At 27.4% G+C, this 27,847-nt stretch overlaps 1 pseudogene; it reads left to right on the top strand.

Annotated features, from left to right (window-relative positions):
* Nucleotides 1–837: 837 nt before the first annotated feature.
* Nucleotides 838–27,847, top strand: part of LOC101245810 (apyrase-like) — a 37,422-nt pseudogene continuing 10,412 nt past the window's right edge.

The raw sequence follows: 27,847 nt of genomic DNA, 5'->3' as shown, positions 1-27,847 counted from the left end.
GTAGAGATACCACCCTCTAGACCAGGGTTTAAATTCTACTTATGCCTGTTTTTATTTTAAATTTAGTTTAGACCTCATATTTGAGCTATGTTTATATTGGTGCATCCGAAGTCTTCAAATCTCGGGTTTGCCTTTGCCCCAAGTTGTTAGGCCTTCGTAAAATGCCATCAGAAGGTCCATATCTTTTGATACTTTTGTGCCTTCTTGCATATAGTCTCATCTACAACAATAAAAATTGTAAAATTGATCCTTCCATTTGAAGTTCTGCTTCTAAAACGATTGATAAGGTCACTCACTCGATTATACTGAAGGCTTTGCTATCGATGAATCAAGATATGATGCCGGTCTATTAGACCAAAAATGCTCTTAGTGGATATGTCAAAATGACTACTTAAGCATACCCAAAGTTGGAATGCATAAATGTAAAATGAGGTCATGTTAAAAGACACATATATATTATGCCAATACTGAATTTAAGAAAAAGATTATTGATTTCGTTTGAACCCCTCTTTAGTATTGTAGCTATGTCCATGTACGGATTCGAGTCTTGTTTCACCTAATATCAATTACTTTTTTAATATATTTGGCTAATAAAAGAGAATCAGACTTGCACTACTTGACATATAGAAAAAAAGAATTAGATCTGCACATTAGTAACTCATTCCTTAGTGTGTATCTTTTGAATTATTTGAAGAGAGGTAAGGTGAGTCCACCAATGCCAAGAGTTGAAAATCAACATATCCGTTCCTTCACATGCATCACCTTGTTGTGTAGAATCCAATTTCAATAATTCTCTATTCTCATGTGAAAATCATTAAGAGGATTAGGCAGAGAAAAATGTGGGAGAGGTAAGTAGCAAAATCAGTACTTTCATCAAGGTGATTAGAAATGGATACAAATAAATAGATGTGTTGACACTCAATTTAAGTCTAATATTTTTAAAATTCGTAACTTTTAAGTTTTTATCTATTCAATAGCTAAAAATATATTATAAATTGGGATAATGCCCAAATACCCCCTCAACCTATGCCCGAAATCTCAGAGACACACTTATATTATACTAAGGTCCTATTACCCCCCTGAACTTATTTTATTAATAATTTTTTACCCCTTTTTAGCTTACGTGGCACTATCTTGTGGGTCCAACGATGGTTGACTTTTTTTTCGAACTAGTGCCACGTAGGCTAAAAAGGAGTAGAAAATTACATATAAAATAAGTTCAGGGGGGTAATAGAACCTTAGTATAATATAAATGTGTCTCTGAGATTTCGGACATAGGTTGAGGGGGTACTTGGGTATTTTCCCTTATAAATTTATTGATACTTATTTGTCAAAATTTCAGATTCTTTTATCAATTAATTTTAATTATGTTATTTTTGACACAGCTAATTTTACTCCGTTGAAATATATGTTCATTTTTTTCACAAGGTATTGTTACGTTTAGTTGTGAGCTTTACGTGAAATTTTTGTATTGGAACTTCAAAAGTTTCTATTATTTATGCATATAATATGAGAACTTTATTTTGAATATACATATAAAAAAAATAAGAAACAAATGTTTAATACACCCCTGATGGCTTTAGAGATAAATATATATATATATATATATATATATATATATATATATATATATTGCAAAAAATATATATTTTGTTCACCAATTACCTTCTTTTGATGAGATTATTTTGGTGATTTTCAGATACAATTTATGTTATTTTTTTTGTTTAACTATAATAATATTATGTAAGATTTTAATAGTGATATTTTGTATCCTACTTTTATCATTATCACTTTAGATGACTATTATGAATTCTTGAATTTATTTGGAATCTTATATTTGTATATTGTATCTTGCCATGTAAAATATCATTTTTTCTTATTCATATTATATCAGCTCATAGATTATCACAATATATTATTCTACTTCTTTTATTAATGTGGATTGTAGGGACACATACAAAAAATGATGGTTACTGATGGATTCACTCATTCTTCTCATTGAGATTTTTGTAGCTTTAACAATATTCATCCATAATTTTGCTAGATATCTTGTTTTTTTTACAATTTATGTTTATTTCTCTTTTAATATTATTTTTTATTTAGATTTCAATTTCATAATCGATAAGCTACTTTTAAAAAAACTGAGACATTTTCAAGTTGATGTATGTTCAAATAGTTTATGTTATCGACGTATATTATGAAGAAGACTCTTGAATTTGATAGGATATGGGAGAAAGAGTCAATAAGAACTCGAATATTATGTACTAATTTTGTATTTATTTTTTAATCTACATTATTATTGATCAACGTCTTATGAAGAGTGTATACATTGTATTTTTTTTCCTTCTCTATTTTTCTGTGTTTTTTCCGTCTCTATTAGACATCTTAATTTAGTTTTCTATGAAGTCGTAAGTCTAAATACTTGTTTGAGCTCGAATTAGCCATTTGTGACTTTATTAAAAGTTTGCTAACTATTAACCAAAGTTTAAAAGTTATAGTAGATTGCTTAAAAAGAATTAATTTGAAACATCAAAATGTGCCCCTCATTGGTGTTTAATGGTTATATTATTAAAGATTTTATTTATAATTTTTGTATTATATTATTCATTGCATGTTGTTTACACTATATGTTTTCATTGCATTTTAGTCATTCTAACATATCTAGGAACACACGTGCAAAGCACGTGTCCAGAAACTAGTATTATTATAAGTGAGAAGCTTCTAACTTAAAAGTTGAATTACCATTTTTCCCTTATTTTATTCCTAAACTAAATTCAATATTAATATATAATTAATTTAATATTATAATCATATTTAAATACATACATCTAGACACTATTTAAATACTAAGTAATAATTATATTATATTATACTAAATAATAAAAATAAGGTGTAAAGTCAAACTTTGAAAGACAAAAATATTTCATCGAAAATTGTCAGGAATTGTTTTTTTAAAAAATAAAAATTCTGTATTCTTTCCCTATAATTAGTGTGGTTAAATGGATAAATTTGTTATCCTTTCTTTATGATTTGTATAATTAAATGTATTGAATTATTAGTAAAAACAATCAACCTTTCCTCTCTTCCATGTCACTTCTGAAAATTAACTTAAACAACTCTTCACCTTTTCATCTTATCCTATAATCTTTAGCTATATATGTGTATCATGAAAAAGTAATTATTCTTTATCACTTGCCTCTTGTTGATGTGAATCATTAGGCAATTTTTATGTTCTTTTTGTTTTAAATATTAATATTTGTTTGATCCAAATTAGAGTGATTTTTAAAACATGGTTTTATCTTTACTATTTTAGATGATTTTTTTATGGTGACGGGAGAAGGTATCATCAAGAAGTTTACTGCTTATGTATTTATTTTTTTACTATATATATTGTTATAATTAAAATGTTAAGAAGGATATAAATGTTGTATTTGTTCGTATCTGTTTAATTTTTTTGTATTCTTTACCGATTTATACTTCTTTATTTAATCTACTGCGAAATTATGAATGTTATAAGTCTACTTTTATTAGTGCTGAAATTACTTATTTATGACTTTTATATTCGTTTTTAAATGTACTTTTATACTCTCTTTTTTTCTGTTATCCTTTCCTTACTAATATAGTTTCTTTAAGTAGATACATATTGGTGTACTTAGAGTGTAATGAGAGTTTATTAAGGATAAATCATATGGATATATTCATATTATTTGATGCTATACTAATATTATTATTTTTCCATATTTTTTGCTTGATAATTAATGTAGTATTCGATTATTATGAATTTTATTTAATGAATAAATATAAATTGGTAAAACTAATATTTTTAATTTCAACATTTTCTATATAATAATTCAACTAGGAACAACGTGCAACGCAAGTTTCGGAAACTAGTAAAATATAATGGTGTATAAGCACATGAGTTCTACCTCAATATAAATTACTCCACTTAATTAGAAAATCAGAAAACGCACCGATGTTTTGATGCTTCACCTACCCTTTTTACAAGCAAATTAACACCAAATAAATTGATAAATAATTAATTGTTATATTATTATAAAAATCAATGTGCTCTTGTGGTTATTACACATTTCTTTTCTTATATAAAGACAACTAGTATTTGTTTTAAGAGATAAGTGAAGTGAAGAAAGCAAATATGAAGAGGCAAAACAATTTTCCTCTTCACTATTTATGCAGTGATATTTGATGCTGGAAGCACAGGAAGTAGAGTTCATGTCTTTCGTTTTGACACTAAATTGGATCTACTTCCCATTGGCAATCATATTGAAATTTTCTTGCGGTGCGTATACGTCTATCTTCACTTATTATGAACAGTTATCTGTCGTAATTATACATTCTTTTCGAAAATTTGATGGTGTGAAAGCTAAATAATTATATAATATTAGTGGAGTTTTTATATTTATTTTTTTCAAAACTTGAAATGAATGACATAAAAAAGACATAGTAAGATTCAGGACAAGAGCTCAATTGATTAACCTTCACTAATATGCAAAGTAGGTGAAACACCTTGTTTTGGCTTATATGTATAAATGGTTATATTTTATTTTATTTTTCATTTGATATTTTCTATATATAATAGAATCTTGACTAATTTAATATGTGTTATGTAAAGTTTATTTATTTAATATGAAAACATTCTCTAATAAGATTTTTTATATATATACGTATATTCAAAGCTTGAATATGATATCTCTTTAAGGAGCGTACAATGAATTGTTAATAACCTCTTAATAATACTAATAGTAAAATATTTTTAATGTAGGGACAAAGAATTACCATTGTTTCTTGTTTTGTCTGACTTGCCCTTTCTATAAATTCTAATTTATCGCACCTATCGTATAAGGTTCATGACAATCTCTAGTGTGAAAAATGTATAGTAAGATAGAAATTACTTCTTAAACCCTAAGATACAACAGGCAACAAAATAATTTTTCCAAGAAGGGTTTAAGTAATTCCCTTTTTTATGAAAAAAGAAATTATTTAATAATCTTAAAAATATAATTAATAATTATTCCCAAAACAAATGTCAAACAACCATAATAAATGAACTAGTTTAGCGCTCCCTCCGTTCACAATTGTCAGGTAAGGTCCTGCATTTTTTTCTTGAAAAAATTAATATAATTTATAATTTGACTAATGTAATCCTATTATAGTAAGAATATCAAAAGTTTATTTAATTTTTCAATAAAATACTTTTTCTGTCTCTATTTACTTGTTCATTTTAACAAATCAAGAAAGCACAAAAAAGATTTTCTTATTGTTCCATCATTTAAACTTCTTGAAAATTTCATAATTTTAATCTATCCTTTTTGAAACCATATTTAATAAGGATAAGATTGTAACTTCACCGTGTTAATTATTGTTATCTTAATATGTGTGCCTTTTATAAAATGGACAACTAAATAGGGACAGAAAAAAGTAAAATGGAGTAATTATTAAGAACAAAATTGGAAAAAATAATTAATTATTTTTTTATTATTTAAATTAACAATTAATATTGAACATTTATTTTTAATATATCTGTCAAATATTTTGTGAACCGAAGGAGTAGATAATTATAGACAGTTCAAACGTCACATGCTTTCGATTAAGATTAACAACAGTAAAGTATCTTGGATCTCTTATTAGCACTGTTGTTTCCACCTATATATATTTTATTATTCTATTTCCTTTATTAAAAAAAAAAAAAGTGGAGTTGAGGGTTGAAGGTTTAAATTTAAAAAGGAAATCATCAAAAGCCTAATTATGCTTCCACATTATGCACTTATTGGCCTACTATAGGGAAAAAAACAAAAAAATGTATCTATATGATATAGATTAGAATATATAAATGCTAATTTTCGTTTGCTTTTGTTAAAGCTATCATATTTGTTAGTGACTGAATGGACCATCTGCCTCTGATTAGTTGAAGCTTTAGAGATACGAGTGTAATTAGGCGTTGTTTCATAGTTAACTAGAGTTATGCTAGAAATTAATTATGAGTAAATTATGTATATTATCTTATAAATATTTTAATTATGCGGAAATTAGTTATTTATGTTTTTTTTTTATTTTACATAAAATAATATGTAGATTTCATTATAACTTATACTTGTAATAGTTATGAATATTTCACAATTGTCAACCAAATATCATATTAATTTTGTAAACAATAACTTAATTTTTATCCACCTATCACTCGTTGTATAATAAATTAAATAATATTAATAAACCCACAACTTCTTTTTAAAGCGGTGGATCGCTAATCCGTTATACGAGTTAATCAACTTCTTCAATAAAATTTGCAAGAATTTAGATATTCAATTCAAAACTTTAAGCTAACGCTTGATCTTAGATATTAGATCAAATTTTGAATTTTTTTTTGAAGTATCTGTTTGATCATAAGTTTAATGAGATGAAATTTTGGAAATTCCTCTTTAAATTTTTCTTTGAAACTTTCATTCATAAAAATTGAAATTTTCTTCAAAGTAAACACAAACTTTTAAATTTCAAAAACTACAACTTTTAACTTTTATATTTTCAAGTTTCAACTTCAAAATCTATAGTAAACAAGCGCTTTATTAAGAAAACAAAGAAAGCAATTATTCAAAGCTAGTTTTTATGTGATTGATACCCTATTTGTATATCAGAAATATGGATAATATATATTATAAGGAGAAGGTCTGATATACCCCTTAACTTTCTCATTTAGAGCTGATATACCCCTTGTGATGAAAGTGTTTCATATATACCCCTATTTGTAAACAAATGGCTCACATATACCCTTTTCCTCTAACGGAAATGAAAAAGAAATAATTTTAATCTAAATTTTTATTATTTTTTTTCTAAAAAATATAATCTCATATGAGTAAATTTAATCATCGTCAAACATATTTTTTTGACTTTTTTTTGTTTCAATGACTAATTTATAATTATTATTTTGATAATCAAATTTATTTATGTTTCACTAATATTCTTGTAAAACTTATTGTAGATGACAAAATTTTTTCTTTGAATACGAAATTAAATTACAATACACAGTAAAAAAATAGTTTATAATTTTTTTTCTTTAAACTAAAGAATGAAAGAAAAAAACAAAATAAGAATAAGAAACTCAAATAATTAAAATAATTTATGTATGAAAAAAATCAAAATATACCTTAAACTTTGATAGAAGAATCATATATATCCCTAAATAATTTTTTAAAAAAGATTAGAAGTAATAAATATAAATTTAAAATAAATTTTTTAACTTCCGTTAAATGAAGGGTATATGTGAGTCATTTTATAACAGCAGGGGTATATGTGAACCGTCTGTATAATGGTAAGGGCATATATGAGCCCCTTTTATAACGAGGGGTATATCAACTCCAAATTACAAAATTGAGGGGTATTCAAACCCTTTTCCCTATATTATATAGTAGTACTACTTTACTTTCATAATTGAATTTTATTTTATCCTTATCTTGTAGCATATATATATATATATATATATATATTTATGTTTTGATATTTGTGATTCTCGTAATTATTAAATATAATTAATTGTTTTGGACAGATAAATCTAGATCTAAGTTCCTACGCAAATAATCCTAAAGCTGGAGCCCTTTCTCTAAAACCTCTTTTGGACAAAGCTGAATCCGTGGTTCCAAAAGATTTGCAGCCTCAAACACCCCTTAAACTTGGGGTAAACTAAATTTAAATTCTTATTCATTTTCCAATTTAGAAGAATTTTGTTTCATTATAATTTTTTCTTAAATAAGGTAATTTCTCTTAAAAATTTTAATTTTCATAATTAATTACATGAAGTATTAGTGTATGAATATAAATAATACAGGCAACTGCTGGTTTGAGGTTATTAAAAGGTGATGCTGCTGTTAAAATATTGCAAGCGGTACACATCAGCTTCATTTTTAATTATATACTATTTTCGTTCATTTTTAATTGTCATGATTTTTTTAAAAAATATATTATAGAAATTTTGACTTACATTTTACGATATATATATGCAAAAAATTGCAATTGATATTACTTTTTGTATAGTAATATTTTAATACGTAAACTTTTTTGTTTAAAACATCGAATTAACGCAATCTAATTTACCTTTGAAGATGAGTTAAATTAATTTTCAAAAAATAGAACATGACAAATAAAAGTGGATGGATGAATTATTTTAGAAAATAAATCTTGAGAAATATTATATTGTCCTCCATTATTATTCTGATTGATATTTTTCATTTTTTTGTATGTATTGTTAAGGTGAGGGATTTATTTAAGAATGAAACTACTCTTAATTACAAGGCGGAATGGGTTTCAGTCCTCGATGGTACACAAGAAGGTTCATATTTTTGGGTAAGTCACTTCAAAATTAACAAAGTTTAATTATTATTAGTGCAAAAGTAATATACATGTTTATGGTTTTGTCATTGCTCACGCTGTCAATGTAAAACATAATATAATTACTAAAATTGTCACGCTCATGCTGTCAATTAAAACATAAATAATTATCAATTATCACTTAATTAGTAAAATTGGCGTCATAAGATAATATAATATTTTCGTCTTCATTAAATCGTAGGTACCCATTTATCTAATGATGCTAGTGAGAATGTCCCACTAATTAGTAGATCTAAATTCAATTTTTATTCTAATTCCTTTGCCTCTTCTTCCATGATCGCATTGTTTAACACACTATTGAAAAGTTACGAAAAATGTTTGGGAGGTTTAATGGTAAGGTTAATGCTCTCTAATCCCTTAATTGTTAGTACAACTTTTATTAATTATGATTTGGTTAATTAAAGGTTATTACACTTACAATGGAGTGGCTTACAAAGCATCATCACCAAAACATGGTTCAAGCTTCAATGTAGGACATTAGCTAAAAAAAGCACTCAAAATTAAGGCACCATGCAAGCACAAAAAGTGTACATTTGGTGGGATTTGGAATGGTGGAGGTGGACAAGGATTCAAAAATCTCTATGCTTCTTCTTTCTTCTATGATTATGCAGCAATGATACCCACATTATTTAACTTGTCCAATTTGGTATCATTTCTTTTTCAAAAAATTAATAAGATTGTACTTTTATTAATTGTGCATTTGTACAGGTTGGTATCATTGATCCCAAAAAGCCTTCTGGAAGAGCTAAACCAATACAATACCTACATGCTGCAAAGCTTGCTTGCAACACCAAAGTGAAAGACATAAAATCAGTATTTCCTAATATTGATTAGAGAAACATACCTTTTATATGCATGGACTTGGTATATGAGTACACTTTGCTTGTTGATGGATTTGGTAAGTTAATTCTTAATTAATTTTGAATTGACAAAAAATGATATTATGTTATGATTTTGTGTGTCCCACATTGAATGAATGGGGAACTTGTCTATGAGGTAGCCTAGACAAATTAATTAACTTTTCCTTTGATTTTTTTCTTTTTAAGTAAAATCAAAATGGACACACACAATTAATAATTTTCCTTGATTTCAAATTTACTAAATCTGATTACCTCATACATGGTAAAATCATAAATGTGTACAACCCCCTTACTTGGAGAAACTTTGACTTCACATATAGGATTGTTTGACGAAAAAAAAATAAAATGGACTAGAATAGACAAGGGAAAAGTTCATAGAGTTACAAAACATTTCTATGTTCACACTATTTGGCAAGCAAAATGAAATGACAATAATGTCCATTACATACATGTAATTTGACCTAAAAAACACTGGGTTCTATCGAAATCTTCCTTGGATCCATCGCCTCTCATTTAAGGGTAAAACTGGAATAAATGTCCCAACTCATCAAATATTTCTCCATTATATTGTCTCTTTGAAATATAACGGACAGTTAGAAAATTGGGGGCTCGTTTGACCTTCTGTTCTTCTAAACAAAATTTTATTTGACTTTGACCTAATGTTCTTCTAAACAAAATTTTATTTGACTAAAAAATTTGTCTACATTACTTCAATTGTTGTCTCGCCAACTAAGTACACTTCAAGGGAAAAATAGATTAGCTATCAAATCCTATTAGTAGTTTTATGTGTCTTCTTCAAATACTATTTTCAGAAAATTGATACACTCTAGAGAGGAGAAAATTGGAAGAAACAAAATGAATAGCTCTAATTCATCCCCTTTTGAGACAATTGAACAGGTACGCATATTTGTGTATCTTTACTAATTTTCAATTGTTATTTTTTGTTAGTTTTAATAATCTAGAGTTAGATATCTTATAATTGGATTTTAATTCATTCAAGATTGATCGTTTTTTGCTATATTTTTTTGTGAGAGATATAATTCTTACCATTTTGTTTATGTATTTGCATTTCAAAATGGAAATGGAAAATTATATTTTTCCTATGATTGTTGTTATAATTTCGTGAGGCTATATGTTTGATATCATCTTAATTGATTTCTATAAAAGATAGCATTTTTTCAAGAAATTGAATTTCGATCTACTATGTGAAGATGGGTTATGACTAAATTTGGATCTAAATTGTATATATTAGGAAGTTTTCCAAAATAATTTTATGAGAGAATTTTAGATAGTCTCTCAATAGATTTAATGAGTCAAGAATTTCTACATTAGAGGGTAAAATTAGAGTTATCTAGCAGTTTATACAAATTTCAATCATTAAATTTACTTTTGATTTTATATGTAAAAGTTTTTTCTTCATAACTCTTTCATGTTAGATATATATACATGTCTTGCAAAATAAAAAGATTTTTTTTGACAATTTTATACCACATGTCTAATAGTTGTTTATTAATAAAATAAAATTAAAACATTCTTAGTAAGGAAGATGATAAGAAGAGGGAAGACTATAAGAAGGGGACCAGACCTTACTTTACATATCCTAATAAGGTAACAAATCTCATCCAATTATTAGCAAATATGAATAAAATAAGAGTTAGAATACACTAGGTATACTGTGATTACACATCTGTTTATTACACATTATGATAATATGTTTAAATAGTTCAAAATTATAAAAGACAAAAAGAAAATTAAGTCACCAACCCCAAATATTTAGGCAAGTATTAATGTGTAAAAGGATATAATGTCTCATTTTCTTGCCATGTTATAAGGGAAGCGGGAGTGGTCGTGTGCTTTAACGACTTGTTTGTATCGTAAAACTAAACTTGTAGCGATTTGGTAATTTTAACTATAACCTACTTTGACATCACGTGCATATTTGTTTTCTCTCATGCTATCTAGAATATGTCAAACTTTCAAAGGTTTTGTATTCTAGTTGTTCATTCTACTTCTTTTCACATTAGAAAAGGAGCATTTTAACGACATAGAAATGATAATTTTACCCTAAATCATCCCATAAAGCCCTATTCTCTATGTCTTTGTTGAGTTCTTTCTTTCTACTTAGTTCATGGACTTGATCTGAGCTTTTCGCTCTCAAGGCAGGCTTTGGAGCCACTAGTTATACTTCAACACTCCTAACCATGTCAAGCCAACTTCCTATTTGCTACAAACCAAACTTCCTAGTATGTTAGAGTCGTATCTTTTTTTGCTTCAAACTCTTTTTTCAACCTATAAATATATCATCATCGTCTTGACAAATCAATATAAAAAGATGAAGTAAATTAAAATTTTGATTCACATGTAAAATCAAGACTATTACATGTATAGTGGGATGAAAGCGAAAATAATAGTTCTATGTCAGTTATGGAAGGTACCTGACTCATAATTGATGAATTTGTAGGCTTGATTTCTATTGAATGCATGTCAATAGGAGCCTTCAATAAGCCAATTAAAGTATACTTTGTAGGAGATCTATTGTGGTCTAGGGTATTCCTCTATCTTAATATTTTGAGTTCGGAATAATTTACTTGGAATGAAGAAATTCTAAATTTTATTTCTTAATGTTTCGATTGGAGAATTTATTAGCCCTATTTGTAAAATACCCCTATTCCTATTAGGGCCGTGAGGTAAAAAAAAAACTTGATGAACCTTCAAATTCTCAGATATCAATTAAAGCTGATAAAAGTTAAATGAAGTCTCATAATCATACCTTTATTGAATGCTTCCATATGCTTGACTAAATAAAAAGAATCAAGCTTACCAATCGTAAAAGAATCATTCGTTTATTATTGGTGTGCATCATCAAGGGTGTGATCATATGGATGAAATTTCTTCATTCTTAATAATATCTTATTTGAACCTTCTAAATGGTGAAAGCTTGTTAAGAAACATTTTCCCCTCAATGGAATCTACGTGATCCAAGTAAAAATTAATGTGTTCCGAATATACCAGATGTATCTATAAAAAGAACTGCGACGAAGGCTCATAGTAGGTGATGTGGTTTCTCTCTGTGATGAAAAGATAAGGGATGAGGTTTATACAAATTCCATGAGTACTAGGATTGTTTGGTGTGCAAGATAAGATGAAATATCTCAAGCTTAAGTTTTAGATTAGATTAATATGTATTTTGTTGACGATGTAAAGAAGTGAAGTCTTAGTTTCAAGATTATATTAATATGCAACATAAGATAAAACCTCGCGGAAAGGTCAAGAAAATCTTAAAATTCATTTCTCATTATACATAAAGAAATAAAGTCTTAGTTTCTCTTAAAGTTTAAACTCTAAACAAGCCTTAGTACAGTTTTAAATCTTTATGGATCGTTAGCTTGATAAGTATTTTTTTCCTCATAATTATTTTGATATACGTATATTTGATGACAATGTTGTTTCAAGTAAATTTATTGTTGAAATAACGAGAAAGACTATTTCAAGAGATAATCAGCTTGATGAATATTTTTTTATTTTTTTGTACTATGTATATTTCATGATAATATTACTTCGTGTAAGATTACTTATTTTGGAAAGTGCGATATTTGTAGTGAGATATCAATTACCATAACCTATTTAATATTTGCAGGGAGAAGTGGAACCTACCAGGAATATGCCAACATGGCTAGGGCCACTTTTGAAGAAGACATTTTTTGGTGCATGTTTGGTGCATAATGAACTTGAAAAGAATGAACTGAGCAAGTATTGTATCACATGTGATTCAGATTTATGCAAGCATTGCATCTCTACCAACAAACACAATGATCATGACCAGCTAAAGATTTATCGACATGTTTACAAAGAAGTTGTTCTTCTCGAGCAGATGGAGAAGTATATTGATTGTAAATTTATTCAGGTAAATTTAAATTGATATAGACGGTTACAATTAGAAATAAAAGTGTTTTACTAGTTGTATCCTTGAGCCATCTCTGTTTGGACCCACTACGTAAGTCTACCCATTGGTGTGAAGTTGAGCTTGAACAAAATGACTAAAGTTTAATTATTTTCGGTTAGAACTTAAGATACATATGTTGATTTTTTTGTGGTTGCCTGAAGTTCTTGTACATATCGATGAAATTCAGCTGTTTTTTTTTAAATCATGCAAAAATCTGAACTTTAATTATTGTTTTTTTTTAAAAAAAAATAATTAGCACCTATTTGTTAGTGATGTGATATATATAATTTTCTATGTGCAGCCATACAAATGCAACAAGAAATTGGTAATTTCTTTGAATCCTCTGCCACATTGTGGGTCTGGCTCTTTAATTGCTGGAGATCCTACTTGTCTCACTTGCAAAAGGAGATTGCATGACCCTCAACAATTTCAGTTCTGTTCCATTGCTTGCAAGGTGCATATCACTCCCTCCATCTCAAATTAAGTTGTTTCACGATGATTTTTATTTTATTTTTTAGTAATTTTTAATATTGACTTCTGGAAATTATGCTTGATCGAAAACAGTCTCTTTACTTGCACAAGGTAGTGGTAACGCTTGAGTCATTCTACAATCCCCAGACCTCATCTATTAGATTTCATTGGATATGTTGTTGTATAATCCTAAATAGAACGTTGAAATTGAAAAAATTGTACTCCCTCTTCCACAATTTATGTGATATTATTTGAATTGACATGAATTTTAAAAAAAGAAAGAAAGACTTAAAATTTATGGTCCAAAATCTCTCATTAAAGGTAAAATGAGTATTTTAAAACCAAATTATAAGTAAATATCAAATTGTATCATTATTTTTTAAACCAACAAAGGAAGTACTTAATGTTATGAATCAACCCCAATCCGACATGGAATTTGACGTCACCAAATCAATAATTGGGTCAAGAAGAAGTAATTAGATCAAAAGACCTTCACAAAGGTTGAATTGAGATTCATTCCCAAATAGTAACTAGTATAAAAGGTAGAGAAGTTGGAAAGATAGATTAGGCTCATTGTTGTGTAAAAGTCTAGTTCTCCTCATATCCCTTTTGAACTGTCCCTATTTTCTCATTTCCCTTATCTCGTCAATCAATGTCTAGTGTTACTTTCAATATTTCTATATATTTGTTTGGGGTTTTTTACTATTTAATTTGATACGTTTACTTTTGAAAATTGTAATTGAACTTTAGTGTTATTAGTATATTTGAGAAGCGGTTATTGTTGTGTTGAATTTGAGTTCTTTACACCAAATATAGGGGAAACACCCTTTTTTGAGACAGATTTAAAAAAAAGTAAGATACATGACTTAAATTAAGACAAATAGAGTATTATTATATATTTACATTGTCAATACACATAATATTTTTTTTGTGAATAACATATGTTATGATGGAATTTGTAGGTGGAAGCCAAATGGGGAAAGATTGTTGAGACGAAGCGAAAGCGCAAGAGAAAGGGAATTCCTCACAGAGCTCCTTTAAAATAAACATGCTTTGTTTTAATTTGATTATTTTGAAGTACTTTGCTTGAAGAATTATAGACGGTGTGATTTCATATTGCTACTTAAAAACATATGTTCTTTCAACTATTTTTAGTTTTAATTAAGACTTTTGGAACCTAATTCTCTTTCATGCGTTGTTATTGTGTTAAAAGTATGTGCGGATGCATGATCTCTCTTTTAAAGTGCTTCTTATTTTTAAATAAGATAGTGTTCTTACACGGGCTCATGAAAAATCAAGTATTCATTAAAGTTTTCAGTCTAATCGCTTCATGGTGTTAGACTAGTCCATCCTCATGCCCTACATCTCAATTTAGTCAGAAGCAAGAAAAATCAAGTCTCCAGTCATTGCATATATTAGATATCAATTAATCATTTCATCAATTGAAGATCATGAATGCCCAAGAGGAAAGATTTGAGTGATAATTAGTTGCTAGAATACATTAATAAGTGACGATAATTTTTTGAAAACGTGTAATATAGAGTAGCCCTATGCAACTATGGAAAACATAGTACTTTATAATATAATGAGACAATTAGTTTAAGACTTTAAAGTAATGAGAATATGTTACAAAAAAATGATATCCTTGTTTTTATGAAAGTTATTTGACTGAAAATCATGAACAATTTTTTTTATGAAACCCATCATAAGCAAAAGTTTTCGCATTTCAAGAATTAGATAATATTGATTCTCTTATTATTTAATTGCTCTAAATTTATGAACATTGAATAGCACTTAAATAACTATTTCGAGCCTTGCAATGAAAATTTTCAGCTGACATAAATTTTATATCAACAAACTTCAAAAGGTACCAACAAAATGTTATATGCAATCAACAAGCATATGTATATCTTGTTTTATACTCGAGGAAATAACATCAGTACACTACAACGAATAGTAAAACCAGAGAAAGCCTATCCTTCTTCATTACAACCCGTGCAATTAGCAAGGAGTAGATTTGTTGTTTCAAATATTAGCATTTATTTCCTAAAAGTTCAAAAGTACATAACAGTTAACAAAACACTAATTACTTTATCAAGAATAGAAGTCCCCAATGTTCCAGATGCAAGCTATCCCCACACATGATTTATGGTTAACATGTAGCAAAAATCTCTTTCATTAGAAATCGCAAGCCTTGTTTAAGCAAAAAGATGAGATCTATTTTCCTACCAACGATATTTGCGACATGGATACTCTTAAGCAGGGGCAGACCCACACTATACGGAGGGGATGCACGTGCACCTGCTACTTCCTAAAAATTGATATGTATATATGTATATTTATTTTGAAAAAATGATAGAAATTAAGATATAGTTAAGAGTGCACCCATAAAAAGCATAAAAGTGCCCTTTTGCAATTGGTAGAAGGTAGAGATACCACCCTCTAGACCAGGGTTTGAATTCTACTTATGCCTGTTTTTATTTTAAATTTAGTTTAGACCTCATATTTGAGCTATGTTTATATTGGTGCACCCGAAGTCTTCAAATCTTGGGTTTGCCTTTGCCCGAAGTTATTAGGCCTTCGTAAAATGCCATCAGAAGGTTCATATCTTTTGACACTTTTGTGCCTTCTTGCATATAGTCTCATCTACAACAATAAAAATTGTAAAATTGATCCTTCCATTTGAAGTTCTGCTTCTAAAACGATTGGTAAGGTCACTCACTCGATTATACTGAAGGCTTTGCTATCGATGAATCAAGATATGATGCCGGTCTATTAGACCAAAAATGCTCTTAGTAGATATGTCAAAATGCCTACATGCACAAAATTGGAAGGCATAAATGTAAAATGAGGTCATGTTAAAAGACACATATATATTATGCCAATGCCAATTACTTTTTTAATATATTTGGCTAATAAAAGAGAATCAAACTTGCACTACTTGACATATAGAAAAAAAGAATTAGATCTGCACATTAGTAACTCATTTCTTTGCGTGTATCTTTTGAATTATTTGAAGAGAGGTAAGGTGAGTCCACCAATGCCAAGAGAAAAATGTGGGAGAGGTAAGTAGCAAAATCAGTACTTTCATCAAGGTGATTAGAAATGTATACAAATAAATAGATGTGTTAACACTCAATTTAAGCTAAAAACATTTTTAAAATTCGTAACTTTTAAGTTTTTATTTATTCAATAGCTAAAAATATATTTTTTATAAATTTATTGATACTTATTTGTCAAAATTTCAGATTCTTTTATCAATTAATTTTAATTATGTTATTTTTGTCACAACTAATTTTACTACGTTGAAATATATGTTCATTTTTTTCACAGGGTATTGTTACGTTTAGTTGTGAGCTTTACGTGAAATTTTTGTATTGGAACTTCAAAAGTTTCTATTATTTATGCAATATAATATGAGAACTTTATTTTGAATATACATATAAAAAAAAATAGGAAACAAATGTTTAATACACCCCTGATGGCTTTAGAGATAAATATATATATATATATATATATATATATATATATATATATATATATATATATTGCAAAAAGGAAAATAGTATATTTTATTAGAAAAATCAAGAAAATAATTTTAAATTTTATGGAGCACGTCATTATTACGTGGGGAATTATATTAAATTAAATATAATATATAGTACTAGTACTTTATTCTTTTTCATAAAATATAGAATCCAAATTGCAAGCAGAAGATCTTTTTTAATATTGAAATATTGGCATGATATATAAGCAATTAATTATAGGTTTTACTTTAGCTTTATAATTAATTAACATGTTTCATGCTTTCAATTATCTTGTATTTATATATAAAAAAGATCTCAATTGTCCTATTGATGTGTCGCAAGGAATATTTGAAATCTGTTTAGGATTCAGAATTTCAATCGAAGGGTATTTAAATATAAGAAAATAAAATCACGTTAAAGTCAAGGAACGTCAATTCATATATAACATTCAATATTTTTAATTAAGAAATCTAACTACGCTAGATTCTGTCCCCGTTTGAAATAGACTAAAGAAAAGACGTAAACAAGAAAGTGACCTACCCACCTTCACTTAGAGATAGCAAAATTATTCCATAATACGCATAAATATGTTAGTAATATTTTTTCTTCAACTAACATAGGTGGAACTTTGTGCAAACTAAAGAAAAAAGCAATCAATCTTTTTAATTACAATTTCAAAAGTAACAAGTACGCGATCAAGGAAGTAAATAAGCTACTTGAATTTCTCTTATTAAATCTTATATTCATGTATAAAGAAAATAATGATATCATTCCCGCGTCTCTTATTAAATATCAAAATTACTTAAAATATTTGTCATTTTAAAAAATTACAATAAAATTAATTATTTTTATCTTTAATATTAAATGTTCTTGAAAATGCTTACTATAGAAATTAAAAATATGAAGAGTTCTAAATAGTTATTATATTTTAATATCAATGATATCAGTATAACTTTTTTCTCAAATAAAGTACAATATTTTGGAAGAGACAAGAATAAAATGGTAAAAAAAAAAACATTTCTTCTTTAAATTTTGTAAAAGATGTGCACAAAGAAGATGTGACAATTAATATCGGATGGAGCTTGGAGAACGTATTTTAACATTGTTGATTGATATGAATAACATCTTAGATAAATTAAAGAATAATTTCTTATTCATTAATCCATTGTTAAAATATTGTAATTATTGTCCCTAGAAAAAAATTGATCCTATCAAATAAGTAGGGGCAAGTAGGAGAATGAGTGTGGATAATACAAATAAAATGAATACTTACAAAATAAAATGAAAAAAAAAACACAAGAAAGTCAGCATGATAAAGAAGACCTCTAATAGGACTACAGTAATATTAGTATATGTTGATGACATTTTGATTACCTGAAGTAGTCTGAAGCTGGTTCTTATCACATGTATATGTTGCACTCACAATTTTTAGATACATCAAGAAACAACCAGGTTAAAGAATACTACTTTACATAGTAGTTCAAACAATGAAGTGAATGCCTTTTGTTAATGCAAATTGGGCTGCTACTACGACAAAAAAAACTTTTTGCGGCAATAAATAGATATATTAATAAAGAGTGCTAAAATCTTTACTGACATTAGTTAAGTGTCATTAGATCCAATGTAGCTAAAGTCTTTAAGAACATATACAAAAAGTGTTAATTGCCGTTGAAAATACATATTTGATTAAATTTGTAATAGGATATGTGATCAAACTGGGAGGATCTATGATTTCATGGAAAGCTAAAAACAAATAACAATTTAAAGTTAGAGTTAGAAGCAGAGTATAGAAGTTTAACATCTATTAATATGGCTGAATTAGTAATGTTGAAAGGCTTAGATGTAGAAATACAACTTCCATATAGTGATCATAGTAAGTCACCCATTCATCTAGTCGCTAATCTAGTCTATCATAAACGTACTTAACATATCAAGATGATTGTCATTTTAGTAGAGAAATCTTAATAAGTTAGTATCGATCAAAATCAGCTTGCTGACATTCTGACCAAAGGCCTAAGGAAGCTCAGCATGAGTTCTTACCGTCCAAGCTAGGAATATTAGACATATTTTTTTATACAGTAAATGAAGCTATCTTCTTCCTCTAAATTCTTTCTTTTTTCTTTTTTTTTTTGTGATATTGGTGGTGGGGCGGGACAACCTCTCGAGAAGGTTCTCCACCAGACATATTGGGCATTAATCGTGAGAAATCAAGTTTTTTTAAGGGTTGGTAGGGCGGGACCAGACAACCTCTTGAGGAAACCTATTTTTGGTTTTTGACTTATTTTAATTTATTTTTGATATTGTCAAACACTTCCTAATTATTTATATTTGTCAAATACTTTCAAAAGTCAAAAACTAACTTAAAGTAGGTTTGACCAACTTTTAACCCAATCCAAACACCCTCTTAGTATTCAATAAGTTAACCATCGAGTTAAGTAATTATCTATCGGAAATTTCTCCCCACCTATCTCATACCATGTTTCTTCTTTCTCCGAATCGATTCCTAGTGTCAGTCAATCAAGATTTTCCATCAACAGAGGGAAGAAGCTTGACTTTAGGTTAGGTTAGGCCGGTCTCATCATTTACGCAATTCCCCCGCCCATCGATTGATTATGCAAGTACGCATCCAGTCAGTGTATAGAGATTCATCTCATCGTTGGCGTGTGGAAGAATAGTGCATCCAAGCACAGCGCAACCAAGAGGGTCCAAGATTGCTTTGCCGAATGGAGCGGACATTAATATTTTATTTGATCGATAAATTTTTTGAATTAAAATATAATAAATTTTTAATTTAATTTAAAGATATTAAATTCCGAACAGACCGTAAAAGGACAGGGATAGGAGTACGCGATAATACTCTCATTGCATAAGTTTCTGCATCGACAAATATTTTCTATGTAGAACTAGTATATGCTAAAGTATAAACTCTTAACAATTAACATCATTACATACATGATAACTCATATCATGTTGGGAAATGGTGATGCTAATTCTTACTTGTGTGACTTTTTGTAGCCTCTATATAAACTTGATATAAAACATATTTACAGTTATAAAGTTATGGGTAGTTGCTAGTACTTATATTTGAAAAAACAAGATCAATCCCATTCTATAGATGTGTACTTCTTTGGAATAGCTTTTCCGATCCCATCATACTCTTTACGTTTTTTCCCCTTTTTTCGTATTTGCTATCTTGTGGTCCGGTCCCTTATTTTTAGGCTTACCACGTGGATGATTCCTCTTGCGACGTCTGTTGGGAGAGATAAAAGACATTGACAAAGAAATATTTTAAAAGCCTATAGTTTGGAAAAGAAGAGAGCATGTTAACATTAATTCGAGCAGTTTATGTAGATAAAGAGCTAAGAAAATCTATTAAGGTACTCTCAAAAAGTAGCAAAAAATAAAATATTGTCCTGGAACATTATAACAGGAGTGTTCTCAGGCTAATATAGTCTTTCTCTTTCTTTTTCATTTTGTCAATATTACATTCATAGTAAAACTAAAGAGAGTATAATAATATGTCATATAAGTCATAAATTCATAATAGTTGTCCTTTCGCTATTCTTACAATACTGAAAAGCATTTACCAAATCATGATTTAATTCAGTTTCATGCCAAGCATCTCTGCTATCCACACATAATTAGGTGTACATGCTCATTAAGAAATTTGACATATTGTCCGATTATAGTTTATATACCTTTAGTGACAAAATCAATAGGATGATTGTAGAACATCGTATGCCATTAAAATTACCAACAAAACAACAACCAGTTCAACATAAACTTTTGATTGACCTTAGAACACCAAATAACTCAAAACAACTACAAAGACATATGCAAGAAAATATATGGCATCACAACCACTATGATAAAGCTTGAGTACTGTTATTTCTCTATCTATAACAAAGAAAATTGATTAAAAAATTATAGCTTTCACAAATAATTTTTACTGAACAATTAAATTTTTCTTGTCAATGAGAACTCAATTTACTCACCATATAGAAAAAATGAAACAAGAAAAGTAGTAAACATTTATGGACTTAATCACCATCAAATATACATTATTGCCTCTCAAATAACAATCATTCACGGTTCACTATATCATTAATCAAAAAATTGAATTTTCAACAATGAATAATATGCACGGAGATGTTTACACAAGCAACAGGGAGCATTTCACCTTTTAATTAGTTCATAATTTTAATTCTCTTTTCACTGCTTTCATTTATTTATTTTTCAATTTTCACTTTGATCTGTGATACTAATTCATTATTCTGTTCTTGACTTTGTTTGATGTAGTCTTTTACCTAATGCAACAACACCACACGTAGAGGAAAAAAATGAAAGAATTACATTACATTACAACTAATAGAGAAAATAAGAAGAATACATACGAACCGTCATATCAAGGAGAGATAGTCTCTAATGTCCATGTCAAAACAAGAGGAAAGACTGACAGATAGTCTGTAATGCTTTAAATCAAACATAAAGCATTACTACATGTCTATATAAAAATAAGAATAAATGCACGTATATAGTCTTTAATACATATTAGTTTAATAAAATTAATGACCAATTTGTTCACGTTATAAATCCATAAGCTATAATGAAGTACTGAAATGACAAAAAGATCTCAAATTTAAACTAAAAGACTTAAAACAAACATATTGAAACTAAGCTTTCCTATAATAGTAGTAAGATGTATTTAAAACATTATGATATATTATTATAAGTGAGAAGCTTCTAACTTAAAAGTTGAATTACCATTTTGCCCTTATTTTATTCCTAAACTAAATTAAATATTAATATATAATTAATTTAATATTAAATAATCATATTTAAATACATACATCTAGACACTATTTAAATACTAAGTAATAATTATATTATATTATACTAAATAATAAAAATAAGGTGTAAAGTCAAACTTTGAAAGGCAAAAATATTTCATCGAAAATTGTCAGGAATTGTTTTTTTTAAATAAAAATTCTCTATTCTTTCTCTATAATTAGTGTGGTTAAATGGATAAATTTGTTATCCTTTCTTTATAATTAGTATAATTAAATGTATTGAATTATTAGTAAAAACAATCAACCTTTCCTCTCTTCCATGTCAATTCTGAAAATTAACTTAAACAACTCTTCACCTTTTCATCGTATCCTATAATCTTTAGCTATATGTGTATCATGAAAAAGTAATTATTCTTTATCACTTGCCTCTTGTTGATGTGAATCATTAGGCAATTTTTATGTTCTTTTTGTTTTAAATATTAATATTTGTTTGATTCAAATTAGAGTGATATTTTAAAACATGGTTTTATCTTTACTATTTTAGATGATTTTTTTATGGTGACGAGAGAAGGTATCATCAAGAACTTTACTCCTTATGTATTTATTTTTTTACTATATATATATTGTTATAATTAAAGTGTTAAGAAGGATATAAATGTTGTATTTGTTCTTATCTGTTTAATTTTTTTGTATTTTTTACCGATTTATACTTCTTTATTTAATCTACTGTGAAATTATGAATGTTATAAGTCTACTTTTATTAGTGCTGAAATTACTTATTTATGACTTTTATATTCGTTTTTAAATGTACTTTTATACTCTCTTTTTTCCTGTTATCCTTTCCTTACTAATATAGTTTCTTTAAGTAGATACATATTGGTGTACTTAGAGTGTAATGAGAGTTTATTAAGGATAAATCATAAAGATATATTCATATTATTTGATGCTATACTAATATTATTATTTTTCCATATTTTTTACTTGATAATTAATGTAGTATTTGATTATTATGAATTTTATTTAATAAATAAATATAAATTGGTAAAACTAATATTTTTAATTTCAACATTTTCTATATAATAATTCAACTAGGGACAATGTGCAACGCAAGTTCCGGGAACTAGTAAAATATAATGGTGTGTAAGCACATGAGTTCTACCTCAATATAAATTACTCCACTTAATTAGAAAATCAGAAAACGCACCGATGTTTTGATGCTTCACCTACCCTTTTTACAAGCTAATTAACACCAAATAAATTGATAAATAATTAATTGTTATACTATTATAAAAATCAATGTGCTCTTGTGGTGATTACACATTTCTTTTTTTATATAAAGACAATTAGTATTTGCTTTAAGAGATAAGTGAAGTGAAGAAAACAAATATGAAGAGGCAAAACAATTTTCCTCTTCCCTTTTTAGTTTTGTTGTTCTTGGATCTACTTCCCATTGGCAATCATATTGAATATTTTCTTGCGGTGCGTATATGTCTATCTTCACTTATTATGAACAGTTACCTGTCGTAATTATACATTCTTTTCAAAAATTTGATGGTGTGAAAGCTAAATAATTATATAATATTAGTGGAGTTTTTATTTTTATTTTTTTCAAAACTTGAAATGAATGACATAAAAAAGGCATAGTAAGATTCAGGACAAGAGTTCAATTGATTAACCTTCACTAATATGCAAAGTAGGTAAAACACCTTTTTTTGGCTTACATGTATAAATGGTTATATTTTATTTTATTTTTCATTTGATATTTTGTATATATAATAGAATCTTGACTAATTTAGATATGCGTTATGTAAAATTTATTTGTTTAATTTGAAAACATTTTCTAATAAGATTTTTTTTATATATACATATATTCAAAGCTTGAATATGATATCTCTTTAAGGGGTGTACAATGAATTGTTAATAACTTATTAATAGTAAAATATTTTTAATGTAGGGATAAAGAATTACCATTGTTTCTTGTTTTGTCTGACTTGCCCTTTCTATAAATTCTAATTTGTCACACCTACACCTGACGTATAAGGTTCATGAAAATCTCTAGTGTGAAAAATGTATAGTAAGATAGAAATTACTTCTTAAACCCTAAGATACAACAGGCAACAAAATAATTTTTCCAAGAAGGATTTAAGTAATTCCCTTTTTTATGAAAAAAGAAATTATTTTATAATCTTAAAAATATAATTAATAATTATTCCCAAAACAAATGTCAGACAACCATAATAAATGAACTAGTTGTAAGGTCAATTAAATGCTACTTGTTTATATTTTCTCTTTTAAATGTTCCTATTTACTTATTTATTTTGACAAATCACGAAAGAATAAAAATTTTTTTTTTATTATTTCCTCATTCAAACTTCTTGAGAATTTCATAGTTTTAATTCATCATTTTTGAAACCATATTTAATAAGGATAAGATTGTAACTTCACTATATTACTTATTGTTATCTTAATAAGTGTGCCTTTTATAAAGTGGACAATTAAATAGGGATAGAGGAAGTAAAATGGAGTAATTATTAAGAGTAAAATTAAAAAAAAAATAATTAATTACTTTTTTATTATTTACATTGACAATTAATCTTGAACATTTATTTTTAATATATTTGTCAAATATTTGTGAGCGGAATGAGTAGATAATTTTTGACAGTTCAAACGTCACATGCTTTCGATTAAGATTAACAACAGTAAAGTATCTTGGATCCCTTATTAGTACTGTTGTTTCCACTTATATATATTTTGTCTTTCTGTTTCCTTTATTAAAAAAAAAAGTGGAGTTGAGGGTTGAAGGTTTAAATTTAAAAAAGAAATCATCAAAAGCCTAATTATGCTTCCACATTTTGCACTAATTGGTCTACTATAGGGAAAAAATAAAAAAAAATGTATCATATCTGTTAGTGACTGAATGGACCATCTGTCTCTGTAATTAAGCGTTGTTTCATAATTAATTAGAGTTATGCTAGAAATTAATTATGAGTAAATTATGTATTATCTTATAAATATTTTGATTATGCATGAATTAGTTATTTATGTTATGTCATTTTTTAATTTACATAAAATAATATATAGATTTCATTATAACTTATATTTGTATTAGTTATGAATATTTCAAAATTGTCAACCAAATATCATATTAATTTTTTAAAAAATAACTTTTTTTATCCACCTATCACACGTCGTATAATAAGTTAAATAATATTAATAAACCCACAATATCATTTTGGAAATTTGTCTTCAAATTTTTTTAAATTTTTTTTTGAGACTTTCATTCATAAAAATTGAAATTTTCTTCAAAGTAAATTAAATGTCTAAACACATAAACTTTTAAATTTCAAAAACTACAACTTTTAACTTTTATATTTTCAAGTTTCAACTTCAAAATCTACCATAAATAAGCGCTTTATTAAGAAAACAAAGAAAGCAATTATTCAAAGCTAATTTTTATGTGATTGATACCCTATTTGTATATCAGAAATATGTATAATATATATTATATAGTAGTACTACTTTACTTTCATAATTGAATTTTATTTTATCCTTATCTTGTAGCAATATATATATATATATATATTTATGTTTTGATATTTGTGAATTTCGTAATTATTAAATATAATTAATTGTTTTGGACAGATAAATCCAGGTCTAAGTTCATATGCAAATAATCCTAAAGCTGGAGCCCTTTCTCTAAAATCTCTTTTGGACAAAGCTGAATCCGTGGTTCCAAAAGATTTGCAGCCTCAAACACCCCTTAAACTTGGGGTAAACTAAATTTAAATTCTTATTTATTTTCCAATTTAGAAGAATTTTGTTTCATTAGAATTTTTTCTTAAATAAGGTAATTTCTCTCTTAAAATTTTTAATTTTCATAATTAATTACATGAAGTATTAATATATGAATATAAATAATACAGGCAACTGCTGGTTTGAGATTATTAAAAGGTGATGCTGCTGTTAAAATATTGCAAGCGGTACACATTTACGATATTCGTCCATTTTTAATTGTCATGATTTCTTTTTTAAAGTCATACTATATAAATTTTGACTAACATTTTATGATATATATATGCAAAAAATTGCAATTGATACTACTTTTTGTATAGTAATATATTAATACGTAAACTTTTTTATTTAAAACATCGAATTAACGCAATCTAATTTACCTTTGAGAATGAGTTAAATTAATTTTCAAAAAATAGAACATGACAAATAAAAGTGGATGAATGAATTATTTTAGAAAATAAATCTTGAGAAATATAATATTGTCCTTCATTATCATTCTGATTAATATTTTATTTAAGAATGAAACTACTCTTAATTACAAGGCGGAATGGGCTTCAATCCTCGATGGTACACAAGAAGGTTCATATTTTTGGGTAAGTCACTTTAAAATTAACAAAGTTTAATCATTATTAGTGCAAAAATAATATATATGTTTATGGTTTTGTCATTGCTCACGCTGTCAATGTAAAACATAATATAATTATTAAAATTGTCACGCTCATGCTGTCAATTAAAACATAAATAATTATTAGTTATCACTTAATTAATAAAATTGGCATCATAAGATAATATGATATTTTCGTCTTCATTAAATCGTAGGTACCCTTTTATCTAATGATACTAGTGAGAATGTCCCACTAGTTAGTAGATCTAAATTCAATTTTTATTCTAATTCTTTTGCCTCTTGTTCCATGATCGCATTGTTTAACACACTAATGAAAAGTTACGAAAAATGTTTGGTGGTTATTTTTACAAATATTTTAATTAAATTAATGTAAAAGAAATAAATAATAAATGTTTCATTCAAAAAAACTAGGAAATTTCTCAATGTTTCGGTGAGCATTTGTTTTCCACCAAATATCTTTTCAATGAGCTGATTTGGTGGAGAATGAGTAAAACATCATCTTCTATAGCACAAATTTTATATTGATCAGCGCTAAAATTTTACTTTAATTTCAAGTCGTGACAAATGAAAAAGAAATAGTACTTAGCAAACAAATATTATACAGAATATTCAATAGGGATATCATATAGGTGACTAAAATTACATGATTATTTAACTTTGAGTGATAATGCAGGTAGCCTTGAACTACCTATTAGGAAATTTGGGTAAAAATTATGAAAGAACAGTAGCTACAATTGATCTAGGAGGTGGATTAGTGCAAATGACATATGCCATCTGATAGAATATATGTCTTCACTTAACAAGTAATGGACCACGTCCCTCATTACACTAATGAATAAAAACAGAAAGTTAAATGCAGTAAAATCAACACGATGATTTACGTGGAAACCTCCTTGCTTAAGGGAGTAAAACCACGACCTGTCTCACAGGATTTCCAATTGTTTTCACTAATCTTCAAAAGCAAAAGTAAAATACGATTACACCAAATGTAAGAAAGAGTTATCAATCTTACAGTTAAGCAATAGTCCTCTATTGCTTAACAAGCCTAAGTAGAAAACAATCTACCCACTAAGCTATCCCACCTGGAAAACCTAGACTTTTAACACTACACACCGATTCCTTTATAGATTCAGGAATAGTTTACAGTTTAAGAACAAGAGAATGTATTCCTAAACAACTAGACGAAAAGCTCCAGAGATTGCTGTTGTTCTTGGAATAATTCTGCCTTTGTTTTGTAGTAGCCTTTGCAAGAGTTCTTGAAATTTTTTTATCAAGTTGCAAAAACTACTAGAAAATGTTTAGGAAAGTGTCTTTTATATGGACAATTCATTTTCCTAAACCTCTTTGCCATTGGCTGGAAAGTCACACTTTCTGACGCCATCGGAAAGTGTGCACCTACTTTCTGTACCGTCTCCAGCTGGCAGTCAGCTGGCTCATCATCATGA

This window comes from Solanum lycopersicum, chromosome 2, assembly GCF_036512215.1.
Source record: "Solanum lycopersicum chromosome 2, SLM_r2.1".
In the NCBI taxonomy this organism is placed as follows: domain Eukaryota; kingdom Viridiplantae; phylum Streptophyta; class Magnoliopsida; order Solanales; family Solanaceae; genus Solanum; species Solanum lycopersicum.
Note: the sequence above shows the minus strand (reverse complement) of the source record. Positions and strands in the feature narration are given on the sequence as shown.